Source organism: Triturus cristatus, chromosome 11 (assembly GCF_964204655.1).
Source record: "Triturus cristatus chromosome 11, aTriCri1.1, whole genome shotgun sequence".
Taxonomy (NCBI): domain Eukaryota; kingdom Metazoa; phylum Chordata; class Amphibia; order Caudata; family Salamandridae; genus Triturus; species Triturus cristatus.
The window spans coordinates 301,438,143-301,458,782 of NC_140594.1; positions in this window are offsets into that span (position 1 = coordinate 301,438,143).

Sequence of the window (20,640 nt, forward strand, 5' to 3'; positions counted from 1 at the left end):
GCAGAATATGGCAGCCAAGCTAGCCCTGTCCCGTCGCCGTTCCGATTCCTCATCTACGGCGCTAGCTGATCTTCACTGGCTGCCGGTCGCACAGCGAGTTATCTTTAAAGCACTTTGTTTGGTGTTTAAAGGACTTCATGGGCAAGGACCTGCTCCGTTGCAGGAATTGTTCCAGTGGTATGTGCCCACTCGCCCCCTTAGGTCACTGTCAGCACATCTTGTGGTAGTTCCAAAGGTATTGAGGGCTCGGATGGGCGGCCGAGCTTTTGGTTTTGTGGCGGCTAAACATTGGAACTCTCTCCCTTTGCTGTTGAGAAGTTCTGGGGAGTTTCCCTCTTTTAGGAAGGAACTAAAAACGTTTCTCTTTCCTAGGTTTGTTTAATTTCACCTGACTGCTCTGTGTGGTGTTGGTATAATTGTCTAAAGCGCCAGGATACCCTTCGGGTGACAGTACGCGCTATACAAATACGCCATACATACATACATACATACATACAAAACCTTATCCACAAAAATCGCCCCCCCAAACTGCATACCTAGCAATGCGAAATCCGCAGGATGAATGGGAAGGAGGCGAAACGCAGATTTAATGTCACACTTTGCCAATTCTGCACCCCGGCCACAAGCCCGCACCAAACCGATCGCATCATCCACAGACGCATACAGTACCCTTGAATCCTCCACCGCAATGAAATCGTTCACCGACGACCCTTCCGGACACGACAGGTGATGAATCAGACAAAACTCCCCCAGCTCCTTCTTAGGTACAACCTCCAGTGGAGAGACGATGAGTTCGGGCATCGGCCACGTGTCAAACGGGCCCGCAATTCTACCCTCCAACACTTCCTTCCACAGCTTAGCCTCCACCACCCCTGGTAATTCTTTCGCCGACCGCAAATTCTCTGCCCATCTCCGCTCCCGAGGACCTTGGTACCCCACTCGAAAACCTTCCGCAAACCCCCAGTAAATTTTTAGCGCAGCCTCTCTATCGGGGTACCTGGAGAGCCATGGACCCATGGCCTCCACCCTAACCGGCGTAGGAGCCCTTTGGCCCAGCCTGCCCCCTTCCTGTGGTAATCTGTCACTGCTTAGAGGGAGGGGCCAGTGTGAAACATTGTGTGACCGGGTGTCGCCCCCGCACTTAGAACACTCGTGTTTGAATTTACACGGATGGCGGGTGCAGAATCCCTTGTTAAAGTACCAACATGCCCCTGTGGTAGCTCCCCCACTCTTACTTGACTGTCCTGCGGCCGCAGAAGTGGAGCCCTGTCCTCCCGCACCCCCAACACTACCCTGTCCCCCCACCCCGGCTTGGGCGGGACGAGACTGAAAGGACCGATACGTCACCGGAAGCCCACTCACCGTGTGCGTAGAGGCAGACGACTGCGTGGAAGACATCCACTGCACCCACAGCTCCTGGTCCACATCACCCCATGGTTTATCAGGGTTAACACTGATTCTGGCCCTAAACTCCTTGTCGTAGCTGAGCCAAGCGAACCCTCCAAAGTGCATCTGCGCTTTGCGGATGATATCCATATACTTCAATAACGCGATGGCCCTATCTTGGTGCTTTTCACAATATATGCTCGCGTAAATCAGAAAGGCCGACGTCCAGTTCTCCATGTTCACCGGCACCCGAGGCCTCCTCGTCAATTCCCTCTCCTCCTCCTTCAAACCCTCCTTGGCCTGTATCTCCCTATGCAACAACTTGAACACATCTACATATTCGTGTTTCCAAATCCTTGCCCTCGTCTTCTCTGACAAATGTAACCCTAAGGGTATAGCTAGTCCCATGTACGGCAGCTTTTTCTTATGCTTATCCCCTGCCTCCTCCTTCCCATCTGGCTCCGCCGGCTTGTCCGTCTGCACGCCGGCCCCCACGAACCGTTCCCCTCCCCCGCCAACTCCGCTCCCTTTATTGGCGCCCACCCTCCCGCACCGACCCCTCGCCGACACCTACCGACCTACAAGCCTTCTTCCGGCCTCCCTTGCCCCCATCATCCCATGCTTCCCACCAAGCACCCTCACCTGCAAGAGTCACTGGCACCTCCCGCTCCCGTCCACCGAACACTTGGGCTTTCTTCCTCTCCGTCTGGGTCCCACTGCTGCTGGCCAGCGGCACCTGTAAAACACCAATCCTTCTGGTTGCTGTCTTCCCCGTCCCTTTGTGCACCTCACGCACCTCACCTTCTTCCAATTCCTCACTTTCAGACTCATAGTCCAGCTCCTCCGCAAACTCACCCTCAAACTACACCTTCTGCACCTCACTCACCACTCTCTTCGCACCTTTTCCTTTCATACCCGGCGCAAATTCACACTCCGGCGCCGACGATGCCTGCTCCCGCGACGGAGGGCAGGCCGCAGCGGACCCCCCTGCTGCTTCGCCCTGGCGTTTAGAGGCCGTCTTGCTCCCCGCCGGCCCACCCTGGCCTCTACCAGCATCCACCACTGGCTTGAACTCCCCCCCCGGACCGGCACAGCCCGAGGAGGCCCCAGCACCACCAGGTCTCTCACTCACTCTGTTTCCGCCCCCTCCCCCGCGCCATGGACGTAACTTTCGCTGGTGGCAGCTCCTCCTGGCAAGCCGCCACCGCAACTGCCACCCCCGTGGACGCGGATCTCGGCGTTCGGGTCATACCGACCCACGCCTGATCTAGCACGCCTGGCCGGAGGAGATCAGATCTCCCTGCCCGGCCTAGTAGCTGAAGCGCGGCGCGCACCGCCGCCGCATCGGGCCTCGCCCCGCCTCCTACCTCCATTGCCACACAACGCGCGCCACACGATCGTCCCGCTAAGGCTGCTCCAGCCGACAGACTGGGCCGCCACTAATCTCTGGTCCAAACAAAAAACACCTAATCCACCCTGGGGCACTGAGGACAGGAAGAGGAAGAACTTCCTCCCCCAGCCCCTTTTATCCCTAACCTAGCCCCACCCCTTATCCCACCTCTAATCCCCTGTCCTCTTATCGCGCGAACACCCCAGGGGAAGACTGGTCTGCCGACCCTACTTCCCCTGGGGGCCGCATTGTTGGCAGGCATTGTTCCTTTTGGGCAAAGCTGCTCCGGCGATATCAGTGAAAATTGGTAGGTGGATTGGTTGTAGCTGGGGAAGCCCACCTTCTAAGCCATATATAAGGCATGAAAATTCCTTTGAGCACCTATTCACATGGATAAACCGACATATGGGGAAAATTAACAGAGCATCAAAAACAAATGCTCTTAAACAAATAGGTAACAAACATAGTAAAACCAATGCCCACTACCCCACTTAGATGCAAACACCCATGAACACAGAACATAGACATATATATCCATGCCTCAAAACAAATAAGCTGGCCAAGACATGAGGAGTTGGTAAAGGTAAAAATGTTTGAAAATCTCATATCTCTTTTTATTTGCACAGCAACATACACTACAGCTCATCTCACCGCCATAGTCCCACTTTATGAGCCAAAGTGCACACTAGAGTTTATTTCAACCCGTGAATCAAACTGTAACTTAGCAGAGAATCCTATCACTGTCGTAATCGGCACAACTACCCTGAACTGTCTAGTTTCACCGGAATCAAGGCAGTCCATACCCACGACTCCCCAGTCCCCAGTCACCGGTGAAGGCAGCTCAGCTCAGCTCCTGGACCAGGCGCCGGGTCCCCCCGCTGGAGACTGCAGGTAAACTGAAACTCCTGGGCTGGGAGAAGGTCCTCTCTCGTGAACCCCAATGGCCTGTTGTTGAATGCAGGCTAGAGTGAAACAATAATCCAGAGCACAAGGTATACCTGTGGTAAAGCTGCAGATCAGACAGTGTGTGCCCCTGCATATGAAGGCAGTCATGGGGTAAGTGACCTGAGTCACCTGACCTGACCAGGACAGGACCGGATTCCCAACTCCGGAGTCCTGTGCTTTATAGTTTCCAAAGGGGCAGTAATGGGCTGAATCTTGCTCTCCTTTCAGACGCCAGCCCTCTCCTGGAAGAATGCGCTGTGTTTGCAGTACAGTCACAGGCGGCACTGTTAGTGTTTAGAAAGAGGCCTGAATGTTCCCCTCATTCACAAAATGACATGGATGGTCCTACATGTTGTTTATTGTAGGGAAAAGGAAAATCTGCTCGCCTGCGGAACTGTGAAATTCAACTGAGTTTTTCGATCACTCGAGCTCCACCTACCCCTAGTTTGGGGTGATGCGCAAGAAGGGATAGAAGAGGGAAGAGTCTAGAAAGGGTTATTTTGGAGATCACAGTAGTAGAATGAGGTTTCGGATGAGTCACAGAGTGGAGGTAGAGGATCTATTGAGAGAGGTATACGGCGAAACATAGGGTAGTGCATAGGAGAGACTCAAATGAGGTTTTTTTTACAGTAGGAGCAAAGTAAGAAATATATAGATATATAAGTACATGGAAACTATACATGAATAAGAAAAGTAACATATTATTATTTAAGTTCTATTTAATTATTCAGACTCTCAAGTGTTGCTGTAATTATAAGATAATTTATTTGTGTGTTTTTTTTTCCTTTTCAATAATTCATTGGTGAAGCAATTGTAGATAAATAGTTATGATAAAATGTACATATTGTGATAGATAAATAAACGTAGAACCCTTAGCATCTAATCAAACAACTTATATGAAAACTATGCTGTGATCTAAATACATGTTAAGCATAGAATAATATAACCATAAGTAATATGTACATTTGTTAAGCAGACCTAAAGAATATCTATATATTTATGAACATAATTATTATTCATATTTATACAAAGAAATACACATATCTAGATACAAACATACAATCAAATTAAATGCTTTCATACACAGGGATATTCTGTACATTTGTGTTTGAGTATGGTTGTTATGGAGGGAAGAGCAAACTCTTGAGTATTCTTCTGAAGATAAGATAGTTATCCGTTGATCTTATGGTTGGGGGTAGTGAGTTCAATAGTTTGGCTGCTTCAACAGCGAAGGATGTGCCACATATGTTTTTTTCTTGTGTGGTAGGATTTTGAGGTGAGGTGCCAATATGGAGCAGAAGTTCCTTTGTTAAATATATTTGGTGATTTTATTCCTGATAAAAAAGCGGTCCTGTTCCATGTATTGCTTTGTGGGTGATACACAGCAGCTTGAATGTGGCTCGTCTTGCAACCGGTAACCAATATAGGGCCCTCAAGGCAGGGGGGATATGGGTTTGTGCCTTGACATGTAAGAGCAGTCTGAAAGCAGAGTTCTGAACCTGCAGTGGTATTTTTATAGCTGAAAAAGATGATCCGTGGTAGAGGTCCTTGGCGTAATCAGGTTTAGACAGTACGAGAAAGATAGTAGCCTGGACCTTGATTGGAAATTCTAGGTGGAGGAAGATGAGTTGCAGAGTTTTCATAGTAATTAAGCTTGATCCTGCCATTTGTCCACGTGGGCATTCATTGATAGCTTGGAGTCCATTGTAATTCCAAGGTTTCTTACGTCCTTAGATACTTTAGGAGGTGGTCCCATATCGTCAGGCTGAACAGACAGTGGGCCATAATTTTTTCCAATCGCCATTTCTGTTTTGGAAGCATTCAATTTGAGATGGCTCCATGTCATCAACTGATCAACGGCTCTGAGGCAACTGAACATTTGTGTGTTTCCAATGTCTTTGGGGCTTTCCAGTTTAAGGAGTATTTGTGTGTCTTCTGCATAGATAAAGCATGTGGGCTGAAATTCATTGATCATTGCCGGTAATGACTTCATGTAGATGTTGAAAAGCATGGGTGAGATGATAGAGCCTTGAGTGACCCCTGCTTTTGTGAAGTACGGTTTGGATGAGAAAGGTGGAGAATGGATAACATTTGTTCTGTTTTGAGGGTAGGTTTATGCTGCATTCAATGCATAATTTTATCCTCTATTGCTGCATAATTCCAGGGCCCATGATTAAATTCAGTGCACACAGCCCTAAAGGCACGGCAACTCAGCTACCTTAAACTGCCCAAGTCTCATCAGTAGACCACATGCCCAAGACTGGCTACCAAAAATATTACTACATTCACTAGGCATAACTCAAAATCTACAAAACTCGTGTGCAATGCGTCTCTCTATGGAACTCCTATATTGTCCTCTTTAGTCATGAAAACAATTCAGAAAATTCTACAGGGTTCTAAAGGAGACACGTGTTTCAATGGTCCATGGTTTGCACCACTGCTCATCTACTCTAATGCGGCTTCCGTCCATTTCGCACAATAGATAGCTGTTTGCAGCTGATGGCTCTCGCTGCACGGTATTCTGTTATCTACTCCGACACCACTCCAGAAAGTTCACCAAAATGCTCAACTGGTAGTAACAAGTGCTATACCAAAGAAAACAATAGTGCACTACATAATAATAGGCCATCTATTTTCCTAACAAGGTAGATATCCTAGCAGGTCAATAAGCCAATTGGAAAAAAAATAAGCTGAATTGGGTATTTTGTCCCTTTAAAACGGGAGATTTTGGCAATAAATCTAAATAGACAATATCCTTAAACCGTATTCCAGAAGAATCTAAAGATCTCCTAAAATTGTTTTGAGGCAAATGAATAAACTAGCACCTCGCGGCATCCTGCATCATGAAATCCAAAGGGTAAACAGGTAGCAGGTGTCTGGTCCTAAAAAATAGAAACTATTAATGCCATGTCTTGATCGCAGCCTCTTCTGCAAACCTCTTCTTGGGAGGGAAGGGGTAGTCAACAATAATAGGAAATGCAGCTTGTTTTAAGGCTTTCGGCTACTCAGTGATCTTCTAACACGGTGCATGAGAAATATAAAGTCGGGACAAGAACAGAAGAAAAAAAGTGGCTAGATAGAGGAAAGAAGCCGTAGATGGTCATGACTTCCACAAATGCTAGTAGCACCAGCCGGACTAGTAGATGGCGAGAATAGGACAATAGCCATCTAGTGGGCAGGTTGGGAAGGGAGGTATACCAACAAAAGTGTTCTAGGGTGTTTGTTACTTCTTAAGCAATACTAGATCCCTGTTCTTTCCTACGCCATGAGCAGTATCAATCTTTGCCCAACAGTCAGAGAACACAATGCCCAAACTGCAGCCTAACATTCTGTATTTAATATAGAACTTGTTGGCTAGGCTGCACTTATATATTGGCTTCAGTCCAAGTATGGCTGATTTACACATTCATTAATTCAGTATTAATTATCAAAGTAAGTCCACACTGAACACCTGATTGTGCTACAACATTTTACCCCTAGTTTATGCTTGGTATATCAGGTATCCCTTGCATTTTCTTACACCTTCTTTTGAGGAGAGGCTGTCTCTGAGGATGGCTTGTGACCCACCTCTGGTTGATTTTTTCATTCAGCACAACTATCTCAGAGGTCAAATCAGTATCTCTGGTGGATTTTTTATGAATTTTTCTTAGATTCCTGAGAAGTTGAGGATTTTCTCTCTGATGGTAATTTTGAACAGTGCTCAGAATGAGGGTGGATCCTTTTTTGCGATTTTCCCCAGATATTTGTGGTACATTATTTATGTATTTTTTTAATAACTATAGCGCAGACTTGGCACATGGGCATATTCACAATAGCAAGATACATGCTGGATAACAAAAATCATTAAAAATAACAATTAGCAACTGAAAAAACAACAGGAATAGGCATCTCATATCTGTATATGCACAGTACTAGAAAATAAGTATTTTATCAAATAAATATAATAAAAGGACTATAAAGCAACAAAAAAACAGAGTGAGTCAATATGTCAAATCCAGCTGGGCCATTCAGTTCAGCCAAGGCAATAAGACGATTTTCAGAACTTGATCAGGCACATGGGATGGAGCTCCAGCCTTCTTGCGTTACCTGAGAAGAAAATAGAAAATAGTTACTTACCTGTAATTGTAGTTCCCCAGTATTGATTCACATGCTTGAATAATCCCAGTCGTCGAGACGGGAGTCCCACAGCAACACCAGAATAGCAGTCCCATGCCAAAGACAGCCCAGAGGTCGCGACCATGGCCCCCAAATTGCCCCGTCACATCACTCTAACAGAACCAAACTTCTGCCAATCAGAGACAATCGGACTGAAGACCACACCCTCAGAGGCCACCATCTTTCAGATTTCAAAGCACTTGTGTGAAGGACATGTAATGTTAGGTTAGCCTCTTGTGGGCAGGAGAGTGAGTCCCATGTGAATCTATGAAATATATCAATAAAGAAGAACTACCATTACAAGTAAGTAACTTTTTCTTCTGGAGTATTGTAGGTTTCCTTGATTCTCATTCTTGAATCAGATTAACAAGTACCATACAGTATTCAGAATAAATTAATACAATGGATGGAGGGAAATGAAAGGATGGGTCACTGCTTGGCCTACTGCTTCCTCATCCTTCTGTAGTGCCTGTTCCAGACAGTAATGTTGCATGAAAGTATGTGCATTCTGCCATGTTGCTGCTCTGCATATGTCAGTTAATAAAACAACAGCGAACAGAGCAGTACATGCTGCAGCACTCCTGGTAGAATGGGCTGTTTTGTTGCTGTGCAGTGATCTTGATTTTGTATGGCAAAATAAACAGCAGATGAAACCCTATGTCCTGTTACAAGAGGCATTTCCTTAGTGTGGTTTCCTCAAGACAATTACGAGTTGATCTGACTTTCTAAAAGTTTTGGTCTTGTCCAAGCAGAATGTCAGACACTTTTTTAACGTTCAGATCGTGTAAGGCTCTCTCTGGTATTGTCCTTGGACGTGGAAATAATGTAATTTGTATAACTGGCATATTAAATGGAAATCTGAAGGCATTTTAGATATAAACTTGTGGTCAGTTCTCACCCTCACCCTATTACTACGAAATTGGATTTATGTCAATGCTAGAAGTAAAGGCATATTCCAAGAGACAAACTTTATCCAGGCACTGTGAATTGATTCAATGGCAGTCGCAAAAGTTGTAACTGTAAAGACAAGGACCACCTGCTATAAGGGGCAGTTCCAAAGGCAGGGGAAATGCTTTTGTGCTCAAACATCCCCTGGCAACTGCAAGAATAAACACTCATAATAGACACACATTCACTTCAGACTCACTTCAGACATGCATTCTGCAGCACACAAAGAAAGAGGAAAATGCCTGTCTGGATTGTTTTTGTGCGGAAAGGTGTCCCTTCCTGCACCTAAACAATCATGCCTACAAAGCAGGCACCCTTGCACCATGGTGCAAGGGTGACTGCGTTAGCGCTAGGCAGCACATTGTCCGTCAGTGCTGCGAAAAGAAAGGAGTGTGCCGTATTATGTTAAATATTGCGCATTCCTGCCCTTTCCCTGTCACGCAAGGTGGCTTGCTGCGTGACTTGATGATAAATATGCCCCTAATGTTTCGTAGTGAGTGCAAATATGCAGAAAGACTGCCATTGCACTGAGGATAACCGGAAAAATCTAATCTGGAGTTCACCCTTAGATGCTGAAAAGAGAGGAGATTTCAGCTGCATATAAATGGTGAGATGACTAGGCAGAAGATAAAAAGTCAGAGGTGCAAGTTCCACTACTTGGCTAAAGGTCAGAAAGAAGAGCTGCCGGCATAGCCTGATTTGCCAAAACAGGTAGATGATGACCTTAGACCAATGGAATGTAAGAGATAAAGTGTTTTTTTTTCTTTGATGCTCAATGCTCAGTGGAAGAGGTGCAATCATTAAAAAATTGAACATCTTGCAATTGGTAACTTAAGGAGATTTTCCAGGTATGCCAAGATGGAGGTATGAAGGTATATTGTTCCGGATGATCGGCAGTCTTAAGATCATGCAGAGCCTAACACCAAGGTAAAGAGTTACTGCAGTCAGGCGAGAGCGCATGATTGAATGGACAGTTGTTTAGCAGTAGATAAGATGAAAGTAAGGGATCACTTTGTGCAGAATCCTAATATGGAAGGAGCATGGTAGCGGAACATCAATTGACTTGCAGCGTAAAAGATCATGATTGAACAGAAGACCAAGTTTTGTAGAGCTGGAAAGAATGTGGGTGATGTCGGACAGAAAACCCTCCTGAAGGAACAATGACAACATGGTGGGGGAACCATCTACCCTAATGCCACATTCTTGTCTGAGGTGAGTTGAGAGTTCTTTCTCTTCTAGGTGGCAACTTCTTAAGTCAGGAGTGAAAACCGAACTGGTCTTTTCCAGGGTTGACATGAAGCCTAATGATAATCTAAGTATCATCCACCCAAGGCATGAAAGAATGGTTGAAATAACTGAGAAGTTGTGTGAAGTTTAGCATAAATACTGAAAATAGGAGAACTTTGGGGCATATTATCAAGCACTGCGTTAAAATTATCGCTTCTTTAACAGCAGAAAACTGCCGCTAAAGCGGCGATAATGGGCTTGATAATATGCCGCAGAGAATTCCCATAGAAGCCCATGTTGACACCAGAACATGGGAATTCTCAAGGGCATATTATCAAGCCCATTATCGCTGCTTTAGCCGCAGTTTTCTGCCGCTAAAGCGACGATATTTTTAACACCATTTCTTGATAATATGCCCCCAAGTTGGGAACCAGCTGAGAGCAGTTGGCAAGAAACCTTGCAGTAGTGAAAAACGAAATGAAGAGTTTTTTCCTACCAGGACATGTAAAACTTAAAAGTACATGTCTAACATTATAAATACATTGCACCCTGCTCTCGGTGCTGTCCAGGGTCTACCCTAGGGGTGACATATGTCTTAGAAAAGAAGGTTTGGGCCTGGCACAAGGTTTAACTTGTCAGGTCGACATGGTAGTTTAAACAGCACACACAGGCTCTGCAATGGCAGGCCTGAGACCAAGGCTGGGCAGAGTTTGCAGAGTTCTGCTATGCAGACCTCCGTGAAGTGACAAAAAAACTAAGCGTAGTGCAGCGCGAACTGCAGTTCACACTGATCTCCCTGCCATTCGGGTAGCAGCTTGCACTCACTAACTTACCGTTGGTGAGCACGAGCGGGGAACAAATTCTGCTGCACTACGCAGGAGCTCATAGTGTAAAAAACTCCGCGAACTCCGCGAACGGAGCAGAGTTCACTGCCCAGGCCTACCTGAGACATGTTGCAAGGGCTACTTAAGTGGATGGTACAATCAGTGTTGAAGGCTCACTGGTAGCATTTATTTACAGGTTCTGTGTACATGTAGTGCCTTTACGAGGGACTTATAAGTAATTTAAATATGACAATTGTAGATAAGTCAATGTTACCATGTTTTAGGGAGAGAACACATGGACTTTAGCACTGATTAGCAGTGGCTAAGTTGACAGAATTCTAAGGCCAGCAAAAACAAGGTCAGCGAAAACAGGAGGTCTGAAGGCAAAACGTTAGGGGAAACCATGCCAAGGATGCCAGGTCTAGCATGCAGTATTACCCAAATTGACAGCTTCAAAATTCTGCTCTATTTGTTAGCACAAAATACATTTTGTGATAGTTTTTTGGTATGAGGACGCATTTTGTGTTAAAAATAGTGCAAAACCTCATGTATCACAAACAACTGCCAATCATGTTCAGTTCATTCACATTCTTCCCATGCTCCTATCATTTAATTTTTACCCAAACCAAGTCTTAATTACAAGACGTGGTGTAATTGTGTACCCACAGGCATTACATGGAACAATTGCAAAGTGAAATGCTGAAAATTCTTTGGCATTGTGCCAGCTTAAATTAAATTTTGCTCTGACCTATAGGTAACCCAACTACTTGAGAAACTGGTATCCTGCTTGCTTTTGACCACACCACACATGGAATCGTGGTTCTTTGCGCAGTGAGGTGGAGGCCTGAACCTGACTACAAGGCCCAGGGAATGTCTCTGAGATCAGGAGGGGTGCCAAAAGCATACTCACTAGTGGACACAAGACTGCCATCTAAGCCCTTTTGGGACATGAAATTTGAGCGGTAGTGGCAGCATACCATTTTTCAATTCATAGTGTTGGACAGGTCTTTTTACCTGTACAAAGAGAGGGCGATGTCTGTAGACCCATTTGTGTAAAGGTTTGTTAGCTGCTGGAAAGTTAATGAGAGAATAGTTCTGCCAGGCATAAATTGAGTGTCCTACACTTGTGAGCCTTTGGAAGGAAGCTCAGGAACAGATGAGTAAGGCAGTTGCTGGAAAACATCACATCCTGTTGGTGGAGAGGATGGACTGCTCTACAGTGATCCTGTGAATTTTGAGCTAGAAACTACCAAGAGGCTAGTGGTTCTTATTGGTCCCTCTAGTACACAGCTATTTCCTGTAATCAAAGGCTCATGTGGTTCCTTTCAACAGGACACTTAGGAATTCAAGAGACCCAGGACAGGTTGGATTATTTGTTATACTGGCCTGGGATGCACTTGGACCTAGAGACCTCATGCAGGACATGTACCACTTGCCAAATCAGTGGTACGATAGGAGGTAACATCATGACACAGTTGTCAACTCGGCCTGTAGTAGGTGTTCTGTTTGAGCTGATGGGTATTAGAATTCTTGTTTTTATTTGGACTTTGGAATATCAGATGGCTTTGAGTACCTAACGGAACCACTGTGCAATGCACCTATGCTGAAGGTGCTTGACTATTGTTGTCCTTCACTGTACAAATTAACACATTACACAAGGGAGAGGAAGTAGTTCTGAACTTAAAAACAAGGGCAAAGACACACTAGGTCACTGTGATTGATAGGTCAAGCTGAATGGGCAGAGATGAATCCTCTCCATCTCGCACAATATGTGGTGTGGGGGTTGTGGGCATCCTTTTTTGACATTCCAGCATCAAATCCTGCAGGAGTGTCAAATTCTAATTGACATGTCTGCTGGGGTTTTTTTTTTTTTTCCTTTTTTTTTTTTTAACGTTTAACAAAACCTTTATTCAGCAAATAAAGTCAGCACACAGCGTTTCGCCTACAACCACCTCGGGCCGGCAGCGTACCATAATGAGCAGAGGAATAAAGTTGTACACAGCGAAATGCCAACAACCCGAAAGGGCAGGCCGCGCTACAGTATAGATGAGTTTTGCATTTTAATAGAACAAAGAGATTATCCCCCAATAACCAAAAAAAATCAAATAAATACCAACTAAATACCCCATTCAGAACCAGCTTCACGGTGAGAACAGTAATAGTCCAACCAGGAAGACTCGGAACAAGTCAGGAAGCATCTGGGTCAATAGACCTCAATCGTGAGGTCGGAATCACTGTCGTGCATATCTGAAACAGCAACATTATCCATCCCTTAGGCAGCCTTAGTGCCGCACCAGAAGATCGCAGCCGGTCGCGCAAGCGCCCCTATTGCCCCAGCACCCATGCAGCCGTTGCAGGGAACCCGACACCGGGAGGCCACAGCAACCTCCCAAGGGCCATCAAGCCCGTTCATACACCCTCTGCACACTATGCAGTCGCCAGTCCAGTCTGGGGGGGAGGGGTCTCCTCATCAGGCAGCAGCGGACTCCGTAGCAAGTACGCCTTCAAGGGTTCCCATATGTCCCGGGGGCGGGAACCAGTCGGGAGGAGGTCAGAGTAAAGAGTGAGTTGGTCTTGCCAAAGGATCATTGTCTCCAGCCAATCTTTGAATTTAGGTGCCCTCCCCCTGCCCCATCTGCAGGCTATCCTCCATTTGGCAAGGAGAAAGCACAGCAAAGCAAATTTCCTATGCGAGACTGGGAGGCTTGCTGTATACCCCAAAATGCCCATCAACGGAGCAGGTGGGAGCACGGTGCCTAGCTTTTTCCCCACTGCCTCAAAGACCTGTTCCCAGTATAACTGAAAGGCCGGGCAGCCCCAGGCCAAGTGCAGCATATCGGCACAGTCTGTGCGGCATCTGTCACAGCGAGCATCCTCCCGGAGCCCATACCTGTGCAGTCTAGCAGGGGTATAATAGTATCTTTGCAGGAATTTGAAATGTGTGATGCGCAGCCTGCCACTAGCCGAAACCCTCTCCGTTTGTGTACAGCAGTAGTGCCATTCCCGGTCCGTGATGTCCCGTCCAAGTTCGCCAGCCCATTTAGCCCGAGCAGGGCTTTGCGAAGTGCCAAGTTCGACATATATAGACCGGTATAAAGTGGACACCAAGTGGGAAGCAGTTTTCGCTCCTAGTAGGGCATGGAGCTGAGGGAGCATCGGCGGCTCACGCGGGTAGTCCGGTGTACAAGCCCGTATCCCCTCTCGCAAACGGGCATGTCTGCTGGGGTTTGCATATAACACTTTGGGTGCACTTGAAAGGAAGAAAACAGGATTACCTGCCGGAGCAGTGACTGCTTCAAACAGGATTTTAGAGTTATATGTGGGAGGACACCAGGATTACCACTGCACACTCCCCACACACCCCAGCTCTCCGAGCTCTATCTGAGTGAGGGAGAAGACTTTCGCCATCTTGAAAATGTCCAAAGTGGATAGGGTTGGCCCCAGTAACTTTTATCTCATAGCTTAGGGAGTGCCCATGAATAATTCCCACCCACTAGTAAGTGCCACGCATAAATGTTCTATCTCCAGACACCAGCTTCAGAATGCTTCTGCACCTGAGGAAGAACCATTGAGGACTGGACGTGCTGTCTGTGACCTGAGAGGATTTGTGAATGTCTGGGCCAGCAATCTCTTGGACGCAGGACTATGAAGTGGACTTCAAAGGCCATAAGGCTGACTGTATGTTCAAGCTACAGGGATACAACAAGCTACAAGAGGCCTTTGCTGCAACTGTGTAGCTGACCTGAGCAAGTGGGCTCTGTCAGACACCATGTAAGTCTCTAAGTGCCTCCACTGAGGTCCTGGGGGGCTTTAGATGTGTACTCCTGTGGTCGATTGGTACTTAAATGTCAGAAGGTAAAAGCTATGACCATAATGAAATGGTTGGTGTATTCGACCTGCGCTCCATCATGGTCATCGTTAAATTGCACCTAGGTCCCTGTCTACCGCGACCATTAACTATCATTAGCACTATGTTCTTCTTGGCACTATTCCTACTTCAAGCTTTAAAAAAACATATCTTCAATTTCCATTATTAGATTTTTGTCATTTTGTTTATTAAACTTTATTATATTTTCTAATTCAATCCGATGTTTTTATTGTTTTGCCTTTCTATGTTATTTCTGTTTTGTCCTGCATAAATACTTTACACGTTGCCTTAAATTAAGCCTGTCTGCTCTGTGCCATAGCTACCAGTGGGTTGAGCTCAGGTCAATTTGTGACTTTAAGGGTTCACCCTGACAAGGGTTGTAATAGTTCCTTAAGTGGCTAGTCACCTACCCCAAACAATATTCCAAATTCTTACTCAGGTGTTATATTAAGCCCATCCTTCATTGTTTTCTATGGGTGTGAGATGCAGTATCTGTGAGTGACCATGTGTGGTGCTTGACTGACTCCAAGGCTGGGCTGGAGGACATTAATTACTGTTTTGTATCATTTTGAGCGGTAGGATCTTTAGAAGCATAGTTTGTGAATAGAGTAGACATATCATGCAGCATGTAGTGGACTAGCATGTGCACAGAACCCCAGAGTTCCAGAAGCTGCCTTTTATCAGGGGAAATGATGTCTGTAGCTTTGACGGTAGTGGCACCGGCAACATCCTAGGAAGTGCCGAAGTATTCTCCGAATGATTTTTTTTCTAAAAACATTTTTACTGTCATTCTTCAAAGCAGCATACATAGAAGTGATCGCACTGGCAAGAGCTAGTGACTGATTCATCACATAAAATGTATTGTGACAAATGAAAACATTTTTAAGATCGTACTAAAGACAGGGTTTAAAAAGAGAGGAGACAAAAAAGTGTTCTGAGTACACATATATTCTAATATCTTCTTAACATCATATAAAGCAGTAAATTGAGCCACGGAATTTACCTGAATGTTGTAACATTTTCATAGTAACGTCCTCTTTTTTAGAATGGATTTACTCACCAAGCTAGCATAGATATTTCATTGATTCAGCTTGTCTCCTCTACCCGTTGTTTCGGGGCAGGCCCCAATGGGCAAGCAGGACCCATCGAGGATCGCCTAAGGAATCCTGCCTTACTTTTGAGAGTTATGCACTCCTGGGGCATCTTTGCGCATTTGCTGGAGAAGCAGCATCATCTCTTGAGACCATTGTAGTGGAGTCTTCTGGGAGGCCCTTAAAACAGCAAGATTTCCAATTCCTAGCCCTGTGTGAACTATGCATCTGTGAACTGGTACCCCTTTCTTGAGTCTTCAGAAGCCCGGCCAAGTGGATTTTGTCCATGTGATGACATTTCTGATACCTAAATTATGTGGTCCTACATACAGCTGGGGCCATCCCTGAATATCTAGATGTCCCCTATGTGCATCATTGACGCACTGTGACTTAAGAGGTTCCACCCATCTACCATTTTGATTTGAACCATGATTTTCTTCCGCATGTGAACCGCCTGTGTCCTACGGTGGTCCTTGGACCACAGTTGAGATATTTCCTACCTCTGACTGGAACCAGTCAGAATCCCCCCCTACTTTAGTGCATTTACCAAGTCAGCTCGCAGAGACATTACTCATCCCTGATTTCGAGCTGGTACAAAGATTCTTGGTCACCCATTCAAATTAAGATAAGTCTCATTTTCATATTGACCATTTGTTCCTGGGAGAGGATAGCGTAAGAGCAATTGGCTGAGCAGGATGCAGGCAAGAGATGCTCTTTCGCTTTCCAGTCGAAAATTATTTTTGCCATTTTATGAATAATTAAGGGTGTTCAAATCTTGGTTTTTTACGATCTGTATTCTTCTGACAGATAATGATGTGATATTTTTCTGTGAAGAACAGGTTATTTTTTTATATTAAAAGTATTAACACAAGTGAAAGACACTAACATTTTCAAAATGATTGTTAAATGTTTAACAGGCAATTAGCGTGCAGTTGAGAAGGGATCCTTAACAATAGTAGCTGGGAAATCATATTACTGCAGCTGAATATTGTCTACTGACCCTCGCTACACAAATGAAAATCTGTGGGCTTCTATTATGTTCAAAACTATCTTCAGAAAAGTTCTCTCAATAGCCTCAAAAACACTGTCACAGAAAAATATATGTCTATTAACAAAAAAGTAGCCTTTTTATTGCATTTCATTGTATGAAGTTTGATGTATTATGTTCGTTAATTGTGTGATGTTTTACGATTGCATTACTATACAATATAGATTGATTATGGAAATGATACCACATGGAAAAGAACAGTGTATTAAAATACTCTCATAAAGGCTTTGTACTGATCACTAATGCAAACATAAGCGTGAAAACTGAAAGTTGAAAATAAAGCGAATTATCTTTTTTCTCTCTTTATGGTCAACAGGAGAGAAACCTCTAATCAGAGTGTAAAAACGTTACTTCAAGCTACCCCTCCGCCGGTGCCAGGCAAGTCGGGAGGGGGAGAGAAAGGGCCCCCTCGACGTCTTGGAGCCCCAGGAACAGCAGATATACTACAGACCATACAGGAATCATGCTTGGCGTTGTAGGCAAACATAGATGAAGTGGGGACCAGCCGCGGCCCCTGCAGGTAAGAGCAGTGGGGCCGGATGGCGGGGGATTTTGACAGACAACAATGAGGGAAAATTAAATAAATAATTAATTTTCCATTGTCTTCGTCTGTCAAAATCCCCCCCACTTAGCTCCACCGCCGTACCGCTGTTCCCTGTGCGGGGCTCGGCTGTGTGGCACACCTGCAACAATACATGTGTGAAACTGTTGCCAGAGTAACGGGCGCAGAGTGGCGTATTTCTAATCTAGAGAACATTGTGACAACTTTGAAGGCTGAGGTGTGGCGACTGACCTCGGCTATGCTCATACTGGAGGACCGCGCCAAAGATGCCAAAAATCACACCTGCAGGAATAGCGTCAGATGTGTGGGGTTCTCGGAGGGCGTGGAGGGAGCCTCCCCTAAACTGTTTCCGCTGGGTGAATCTCTGTGTCCCATGATAGGGAAGGTGTTAGATTACTGGGAAAGAGACACTATCCTTAAGGTGGCCAGAGAATGTACGGATGTGCACTACCAGTCATCCTAAATTTTAATATTTCCGGATTGCACCCGTCGAGTCCAGCAGCAGGCGATAACTTTTGATGCGGGCAAACAAAAATTGAGGTCCCTAAACTTTACATATATGCTGCTATTTGTGGCTGGGCTCAGAATTATCCACAATGCCAAATACTACCTATTTGACACACCGGAAGTGGCATGGGAGTGGGCTATTGAACAACCTGTTGGCCTTAGTTTAGTACTCCATGCATGCAGGTGACACAGTGCAGTTTGTATGCCCCCAAGCAGTTAGCGAGGGTGGGGTGGATTCACAGCCAGCGAGCAAAAAGACACTGTCAGCCCAATGCAGAGGTTAAATGTTATGAGGTGGAATGTGAATTGGCTACTACATCACATCAAATGGGAAGCCATACTCCAATTCACTAGGAGACAGGAGCCAGATGTTCTTATGCTGCAGGAGACCCACCTCCTGGATAAGAATGGCCCCCTCTTGGCCAGATATGGGTATGGCAGGGTGTTTCACACGATGCTTGTTCAGGTTCTAGGGAGGTGGCTATCCCATTAAATAGAAGGTTCCCCTGGCAGTGTTCTGCATCAATTCAGATCCTGGTGGCAGGTATGTCATAGTGGAAAGGATGTTCGCTGGCAGAGTTTACAGTTTAGTAGGTGTATATATTCCAACAACACTATGAGGGGGGACTGTTGAGAACCTCCGGATCCTTCTGGTGAGGCTCCCATACGGACACGCTATTATAGGGTGAGACTCTAATATGGTCATGACCCCATGCGAGGAAAGGTAAAGCCACCACACTCTGCCCCCGGATAGGAGACTCATCTCCAGACCTGGTTGTCATAAATATTAACATAAATATATATATATGCATATATAAAGTATAAAAAACAATTATACAATTTACATAATTAATAAATAATGTAACAATTATCACTTGAAAAATAATAAGTAATTATTACTTAATTGACTTTACACCCTATACCCTTACAAACCTAGTAGCCCAGTCCTAAAGTATAACAATAACTAAAATGTTGAACACAATTTAAATAATTAATAATCAATAAAATAATACATTAATAATGAATTATTACTTAATTAACTTCCCACCCTATACCCTTACAAACCCAGCAGCCCACAACTAAAATATAACTAAAATATACAATTATTACACAATGTACATACTTCTTAATCAGTTAAAATATTTAAACCAATTATGAACTAATTATAGTTAATTCTTAATCAAATTCCCACCCTATACCGCTACAAACCTAGCAATCTGCACCTAAAATAAAACTAAAATAAATCAATATGACATAATGTAGAAAATTCATGTTAATCACATACTTAATTTGAAACTATTAATGTATTAATTAATTATTATTAGTTAATTAACTTCTCACCCTATCCCCTATTAACCCAACAACCCACTACTAAACTATAAATCACTATTAACAATTACATTAAATACTCTAAATCACTTAAAAGTACAAACTATGGGCCCCATTACAATGTCGGTGCGTCTGACTGGCATTGTGACAAAAACGGGACCACCTGACAAGGAGTCAGCGGTCCTGCTTCCCAAATTATGATGCAACCACCTTCAAGGTGGTTCAGAAAGTGTATGTCTCCTATTGTGGCTTGTGCTGCGGGCAACAGCACAAGTCACAATAGGAAAACTAAACTTTTTAAACTTCCCTGCAGCATATGGCAGGCCAGCCTTTCATTGGCGGTTGGACCGCCGTTAAAAGGCTGTCTGAAAGGGACATCGCAATCCCGACAGCAGTGCCTAAGCAGACACCGGCCCTATTGTAGGGTAATACGTACCGAGCGACGGCTGGACGGCTCCTTGAGCCTGTCGGAAAAGCGTTAGTCGGTCACTCAGCCCCCTGTCTCCGACCACCCGCATCATAATATGGAGGTCGGACCGCGTTACCAGATGTCTGTCAGACTGCAACAGGCGGCCTTTTGGTTGCAATCTGACAGCCATGGTAATGAGCCCCTATATTTGTAACAACTATGGGCACCATTATAATTCTTGTTGGATGAGCATCCAACCAGCATCGTGACAGCCAGAAACGGGACAGCCCGGCAAGGAGTCGGTGGTCCCGCTTCCAAAATTACGATGCGACTGCCTTCACTGTGGCAGGAAAGGGTATGCCTCCTATTGTGGCTTATGCTGCAGGCTGCAGCACAAGCCGCAATAGAAAAAATACACTTTTTAAACATCCCTGTACCATGAGGCAGGCACCATGTGATGCCTGCCACATGATGCAGGGATGTTTATGGGGGCAGCACAGGTGTCCCCCAGGACCCATAGCGGATGCCACAGGGGGACGGGGCCCTGCCAGGGGCCCCAAAGTCCTTTTCTGACAGCCTTTCAATGGGGGTCGGACCGCCATTGAAAGGCTGTCTGAAAGGGACATCGTAATCCTATGGCGGTGCCTGAGCAGGCACTGCCCCTATTGTAGGCTATTACGTTCCAAACGACGGGGAGGGAGGAAGAGGTGTGGGAGGACAGGGCATGCAACAATCAGGGGAATGGGCGAGATGGACCGAACAAGCAAAAAAACAGGAGGAGGGTCAGTCGGTGGGACAAGCAACAATGCAGGAGGGGGGAGGATGGAAGGGGGTGCAAAGAAAGGAAACAAGAATTTGCAATGCAATAGGTCTCGCATTTACAAGAGTTTAAGCTATTGGCATTGTAGATGACAATGCCTTTTACTTATACGTTTTGATAATTAACACATA